This window comes from Psammomys obesus, unplaced genomic scaffold (genome assembly GCF_907164565.1).
Source record: "Psammomys obesus unplaced genomic scaffold, mPsaObe1.curated_primary_1811, whole genome shotgun sequence".
Lineage (NCBI taxonomy): Eukaryota > Metazoa > Chordata > Mammalia > Rodentia > Muridae > Psammomys > Psammomys obesus.
Genome location: NW_026592368.1, coordinates 1,723,147 through 1,730,818, shown reverse-complemented (window position 1 = coordinate 1,730,818; position 7,672 = coordinate 1,723,147). Strand labels below are relative to the sequence as shown.

Here is a 7,672-nt window from a genome sequence, read left to right as displayed (position 1 = left end):
ATCACTTGGCTTGTTTCCTTGTTTTATCCCTGCTGTATCATTAGGATTGCCTGTACTACATCTGAGCATCAGTACTGCATTTTCCCTTACTAGTGAATAACCCTCCACTTTATGCACACAACAACATTTTGCTTATCCACTGGTGGTTTGGGGCATTGTTTCTGTTTAGCACCATGACCATGTATAGAAAGTATGTGAGTGGGGCTAAAGAGGTTAAGAGGTTGCTCTTCCAGAGATCCTGAGTTCAATTCTCAGCACCCACATGGTGGCTCATAACCATCTGTACTGGGATCTGATGCCCTCTCTGGCATGCAGGTGTACATGCAGATAGGTCACTCATATACATAAAATAAATAAATCTTAAAAGAAAAAAAATGTATCTGAGTACCAGTTTGCAATTCTCTTTGTATATCCTTAGGAGTAGGACCTCTGGACAGTAGTGAATTTCATATGGTAATGCTTTTACCTACCAGCACTGAACAAGGATTCTAACTTTATTTCTAACTTTATATCTTTGTCAACACTTGTTTTCTTGTTTGTTTGTTTTTTTTAATATTATAGACATCTTCAGAGGTATGGATTACCTTTCACTACCAAGGGAGAGAAAAAAGCAAGTCCAGATTTGTTTTGCTGAGGGCTGGGAGCTGCAAGGGAGGAAGGCTATACAGAACAGCAATGAAGGTACACAAGAGAGACAACAGCCTTTCTTGCCTTAGAAGACAAGATGGAGCTGATTCCTAGGGGAGATGATTTCTCACCCTGGTACTCTGCAGCAAGGTAAGTGGTTTCATTGTACAGTCATTGCAAGTGCTTCCTGTGGTTAACCACTACAGTTCAGGCAGGCAGTGTGACATTTCAATTTGACCATATATCCTGCAGGCACAACCAGAGCCTCTTCAGATTGTTTCTCCCAACCCATAACAAAGGAGACTTTGAGCTGTGGTGAAAATTTCCCTGATATATCACCATATCTCATACCACTCAGTTGCGTAAGCAAGAATCTTAATGACTGCTACCCTTGATACTGACCTTTCTCTCAGCCCCACATTCATCAGTCAGTCCTGTTGCTCCTACTTCCCACATGTCCACTTCACCCTCACATCATTGTCATCTCCCATCTTGATAGTTTATAATACCTTCCTTACCTGTTTCCCTTTTCATTGGTTCCATGTATGTAAAAGATGACTTTATATATGAAAAATTTATTTTTTAAGATCAGGTTGTACATATCTCAGGCTAGACTCAAACTTCCAAGCACACAAAGATGACATTGACCTTCTGATCCTCCTGACAGCACCTCCTTATTGAGATTACAGGTGTGACCAAACGCAAGGTTTCATAGATGCAAGTTAAGCACCTTACCAACTGAGCTGCATTCCAAGTTCTTATATAGAAAACCTAAAGACAAAAAGCAGGCTATTGACCTTATCTTAAAATTATGTCTGTAAGCTAGGCACAGTAGAGCACATCTGTGAGCCCAGCACTCAGAGAAGCAGAGGCAGGTGGGTAGCTGTGAGTTCAGAGCCAGCCTGGTCTACAAAGCCAAAACAGCCAAGGCTACACAGAAAAGTTCTGTCTTGAGAAAAAAAAGTTTGTGTACCACGTATACCATTTTCAGTTTGAATTATGTTTGGGGTGCAGGAAAGAGAAATTCAGAGATGGTTGATGGACTGTGTCCTAGGCCTTTTGAGTCTTGACATTTTTTTTTTATTGTATGCATGTGTAGCTTTGCAGCCTGCTCTTACTTAGATTGCATGTTTAGGAAAGAGGCCTTGGCAACATAATTTGCAGAGTCCAGTGCAAAATGAAAGTGAAAGACCCCTTGTTCAAAAGTTAAGGATTTCAAAATTTTTTTTATTTTAGATTTATATGTTTATTCTATATACAATGCCAGAAGAGAGGACCAGAACTCATTATAAATGGTTGGGAGCCATCATGTGGTTGCTGTGAATTGAACTCAGGACCCCTAGAAGACTGGCTTGTGTTCTTAACCTCAGAACCATCTCTCCAGCTGGGTTTTTTTGTGTTATTTTGGTTCTTTTTTATGTATATGAGTGCTCTACCTGCATATACACCTGCATGATAGAAGAGGGCATCAGATCCCAGTATAGGTGGTTGTGAATCACCATGTGGTTGCTAGGAATTGAACTCAGGACCTCTGGAAGAACAACCAGTCCTTTTAACCTCTGAGCCCTGATATGCTGCTTTTCTTGTTGGTATTTTAGAGCTGAAAATGGGGCCTAGAACTGCCATGTACATGCTTAGCACATGATTTACCACTAGCTACACGCCCCAGCCTCAAAACAATCTCTGGTTGCTACTCTCTGAACTTCACTTTGATACATGAGAACCCCAGTTCAGGAGTGTGTGTAAAGATCAAAAGAGACAACAATTAGCACACGTGCAGTACTAGTGTTCTCCCTGTCAGTCAATCCTTAACTTTGCAATGGGTGAATGAATGCAGTCAGGCTGACTCTAAGGTCACAGCCTTATAAGGCTATAGTATTATGAGGAAAACAGAACTATCTCTCTTCCTAATTTTGGCTATTCCTGTATTTCCAAATAGGAATGTGAGTTCTCAATCTTCAGAAAACTACCCACTCCAAACCCCAAATTTCAGTGCAGCTGTTTCCAGCTTTGCCCTTATTATGAAATCTTGCTAGCCAGGACCTAACCCTTCCATGTGTACTCTGCATGCAGAGGTAGGGATCAAGGCTCAGCCATGTGCTAAGCTGGCAGGGGGCAAGGCCCATTTGAGGCCACAGCTCCCCAAGTCTAAGGTCTAGGTTAGCCACATGTCCCGCCTGTCCTCCAGTTCTTGCAGCTCTATACTGAACGCTCAGACCAGCACCCTGGGGTGTAGTCTTTCAAGGAAAAGGATTCCTCTAACCCAAGTTGTTCTGGCTTTCTTTTCCTTCTCACTGCTGAACCCTAAGCCAGGAAATAGGGCAGCAGAAGTCCTGCACCAGTCTAATCTCTCAAAACCGATCTCCGAGATGACTGGCCACAAGGGACCTCTACCCTTACCCCTATACCCACAGGCAAGCCTCTGGGCAGGTCTTATCTTAGAAGCCAGCACGCTGGAGGAAAGAGAAGGCTTCAGGGCAGAGCAGGCCCGGCCAACACCTGAGTGTATAAAATGCTGGAGCTGGCTTTGGCTGTTCAGTGGTTTCTTGGTGACACTAGGCAGGAGAGCTCCAGCATTACCGCTCCTGGCTTCTCATCGCAGTGAGTCTTGGACTTGGGGGTTTTGCCAGGGTCAGCTAGACATCTCAAACTTTCTCCTACTGCTTGACAACTCACTCCTTCAGCAGGTAGGGACTGCTGGACTCCAGCGTGTTGGGGCAAGGGGTGTGGCTTTGCCAAATCCCCAAAGGTTGGAGACCTGGATAAATGGATCCCATGGGGATCCACTGTAGAGCACACCTCATGTTCCAGGTCTATCTCATGCACCCAGCTGGATCTCACCTGAGATCCGTGGGCCAGGATCCTAGGACTTGAGTTGGAGACCTCTGGAAGCCTGCCACTCTGTCTTCCTTTGCTTTGCTTGTCACCCGCCTGGCCAGCGCAAAATCCTCTGGGTGCCTCTCTGTGCCAGGGAGAGAAAAGCAGCAAAATCAGGCAGAGTGCTGCCAAGCTACTCCCCCTTCTGCCACTGGCCTTCCTTCTGCTCTGGGAATGTGCAGCTGGCTCATTTGAAAACCCTCAGCTTCTTGCTCTTTTCCAGGGTATCTGAGCATCAGCACAGAATGAAGCTGGTTTCCATCATCCTGATGTTCCTGGGTTCACTCGATTTACTAGGCATGGATGCCACACAGCCAGAGGATGTGTCCTTGCAGTGAGTTTGGAGCAGTGCTTTCTTCAGTCCTAATACATGGCAGTCAGGGAACAATGAGGGATGGTCTGGAGGGGTTAGAAGGAAGTGGAGATGGGAGCTGGCCGGGACATCACTTGAACTCAAGACAAACGAATCTGCTTGGGTTTTCTAGGTGGGATAAGTGGGTGCTAAGCAGTGGAGAGATGGAACTGCAGGCATCCTGAAGCGATTCCTCAGAACTCACTGGTGAGGAGACAGTTCCTATGGAGACTTTTGTTCTGGACCAGGAGAAGGAGAGCACATCTAAAACCCCACAAGCCAGGTAACTACACCCTCTGCAGAGGATGTGCCCTCTCCACTACCCAGGCCCTGGGAGGATTGTCCAGGCCAGACTGCAGCTATTGTGGAGGGAGCAGGTCTTAGGTCCCTCAGGTTCTGTTTGGCCCTGGTCCGAGGTGGTTAGGGCCAAAGCCCTGGTTGGTGAAGTTTCAAGTGTCCTTCTTTCTCTGCAGCACTTCGAGCTCAGCCCACTTTCGAGTCAAATGCTACCACAAGATGATGAACCCTGGCTCCAGCAACTCTCGATGCTGCTTTGGGACCTGCACGTTGCAGAAATTGGCCCAACAGATCTACCAGTTGACAGACAAAAGGAAGGACACTGTTGCCCCCCAAAACAAGATCAGCCCTCAAGGCTATAGCTGCTGATGTCAGCGTTCCCTGCCGGGGGTCCTCCAGGCCCAGGCTGTCGTGTCCTCCCAAGAGCAGACATAGGCAACCGCAGCCTTCGAGGACCCACTGGGTCATCCCCAAGCTCTTTAGGATTTAGTTAAGGGTGGCAGGATTGAACAGTTGGGCTACTTTCCCATTGTCATCTGCTTTTCACCAGGGCGGACTAAGACAAACTTGCAGAGATCTGCCTGGCTGCCCCTAAGGGAGGCAGAGGAACCCAAGATCAAGCCAGGCTCACCACACACACTGAGAAGTACAGACTGTTACTCTTTGGTCAGGGTTCTGAGCCGCTGCCTAGCCTGCTCACAAACTGGTTTCTCACAGGGATAATAAGCCTCATTACTACTTGAACTTTCCAAAACCCAGTGAGTAAAAGTGCAATGCTTGTTATACAAAGGTCACTGTCATATTTAAGTTTGTCTTTGTCAAGAGGTGCTTTTTTTGTAACTTCAAATACGTAGAGATATTTTTGTACATTATATATTGCATTAAGGGCATTTTAAAGGAAATTATATTGTCACTATCCCTTACTTTAAGACGTGAAGGTCTCAGCGAGCTATAAGGTTGTTTGGTTGTGGGTGTGTGAGTGTGTGTGTGTGTCTCTGTGTGTGTGTGTGTGTGTAAAGTGGAGAGCGCCTGATTACCACCTGTGGAAGAAGAAAAGACATTATGTCTCTTATAATCTATTTACTTAAAATATGTGATCTGGGAAAAAGCAAACCAATAAACTGTTTCAATCCTGATTCAATTTCAGTTCATGCATCTAAGGAAGGGTGGTCTTGGTTTGGGTTGGCCTGTGGGTGCTGGCATCTTGCTTCTTGTTTTGAGAAGACAGAACTGCGGTGTGAGTGTAAGCCAACATCTCTTTGCACGGGTTTATCTGTCATGAGTTCTGTTGTCCATATGGGTATACAAAGTGTGTATCCTGGGTAGGAGTTCACCACCTTGCATGTGTGGTGGCCAGACCAGGTGAGATAGGGTGAGCCCCAGTAGTTAAGCAAGCCTGGGCCTCTTAAGTTGCACAACACACTCCCAATTTTATGGGGTTGCTCAGCGAACCTGACCTAAGGCATTCTTTGGAGACTTTCTAAGTAGAGAGATTATGCTGCAGCTGCAAGTATTGAATAGCTACTCAGGCAAAGCCAGAAAAATGTTCTCAAGTCTCTGAGAAACCCTCAACTAGGAGCCCAAGACCTCATTAGACCCTAGCATCCATGAGTGGGGCTGTATCACCCCTGCTGTTTGTCACACATGGTCCCTGAGAGTGGTGGACGGTTTAATAAGTGCAGTTTAATAAGTTCTCCTAATGTGGGATTCAGCACATAGCCTTAATGAAAGAGGAAAGAAAGAAAAAAAAGCGGTTTTCAGATGCCAACCGGGCTCCCCCCCCCCGCAACTGTACCCTCATACTGTGCAGCGAGCAGCTACTGGCCAGAGACCAACTGCGCCCTCACACTGTGCAGCGGGCAGCTATTGGCCAGAGACCAAAAGACAGACAGACAGACGTGCAGCCAGAACCGTGCCTCTCTGAGGGCTTGAGACCTTCACTGTTCCTTATCCCCATCCAGTCACCTCTTCCTTACTCTTTCCCAAGTCTTTTTCATGCTCCCTTCCCTTGTCTCTCTCTCTCTCTTTCCTTTGTCCTTGCTTTCTGTCACCCCCAGAGAAGGTGAGGAGTGCTAGATTCTAAGCTTGAAGGCCAGGCGGCATCATATACAGGCCTACCTAGTAGGCTGTGTAGTCTTGCTCAGCCAATCCCTGAAGATCAATTATTGTGCTTTCCTGAAAGTTTTACTGGCCATTTGGGCACTCTGAATTGCTTGTACCTCTAGCTAGTTTAGGATATCTGGAAGTTGTTTGGTTTGAAGGATGGAAGTGTCTGAGAATGACATTACAGAGCCCCAGCTAAGGGGCTGAATGTTTTCTTTCTTGCAGAAGTGAATTATACACAGTGAAAAGAACTGGGCCTGGGTCTGAGTCTACACACAACCTGATAGAGGCAGTTCCTGCTTCAGAAGAAAGTAGCCTACATAGCATGTAGAATCTTCCCACAAGGCCTCAATTGCTGGCCCCTTGATATAGGTAGTTTCGGTCCCATTCAGTTCCATGCCCTATTTGATCTTAACAATTTCATGAGGCTACCAGTGAAAGCAGATCATAAATTCAGCAACAGACCATCCTGGCCCCAAGTACTTCTTGCTAAGCAGTAACTCAGAACTGTGCCAGGCACTGAAGAGGCACAAGGCATGTATGTAAGAGAAAATGACTAGAAGCTCCAATCCTGTGCCAGTGGGTTCATGGTGGTCTGAAGGGCCTATGGAAGCTGCCAAGAGCCAAGACCACTTTGGCCTCATTGACAGTGGCCCAAGCCACTCACTCATTTCCAAGATTTGTCCCATAGCCACAGAGATGTCCAGCCAAAACCTCACTCTGGCAGAACTTCAACTTACCAGACAAAGCTGCCAAAGACAGGTTGGACACCAGCTTAGCAGCAGCTGTGAGCAGGGAACAGGCATCTAACCTTCGTCTGAGGGAGTCTTATGACCTCAGGGAATTCAAGACAAGTATAAGCACTGTAGTTCAGCTTTGAGAGCAATCAGACAGCTGCTCATCTGGAGTCTTTCTCATTGTTAAACCTGTGATTTGAGACATTTCTGAGCAGACAGAGACCCTCTTATGACCAGCCTGGTACAGCATTTGGGATTAACTAAAGGTCATCACAAAGCCTTGGACCCTACTCTGGAAGATGTTCAACTGACTTTATGGATATATATCCATCTCTATACAACAGCATTTTCATTTCCTGCATGGATTATCATTAGATGAAAACATCACAATTTGTTTAACTGTTCCTGTCTGCTGTTACACAATATAATTTTCCTTTATTTTTCCCATTAAAATGTTTCTTTTGCACTTATTTTTGGGTCATTTTATGACTTCTTTAGGATAAATAATTGGAAGCAAAATGTTGGCGAGGTGAGGGGGGCAGAAGTAGGAGCATCTCTGTGAATTCTAGGCTAGTTTGATCTACATAGCACGTCCCAAGCCAGCCAAAGTTACATAGAGAGACCTTCTCTGAAAGAAAGAAAGAAAGAAAGAAAGAAAGAAAGAAAGAAAGAAAGAAAG

The 7,672-nt window shown here is 45.8% G+C and overlaps 1 pseudogene; it reads left to right on the top strand.

Annotated features, from left to right (window-relative positions):
* The first annotated feature begins 609 nt into the window (after positions 1 to 609).
* Positions 610 to 4,588, top strand: LOC129681242 (pro-adrenomedullin-like; annotated as a pseudogene).
* The last annotated feature ends 3,084 nt before the right edge of the window (positions 4,589 to 7,672 follow it).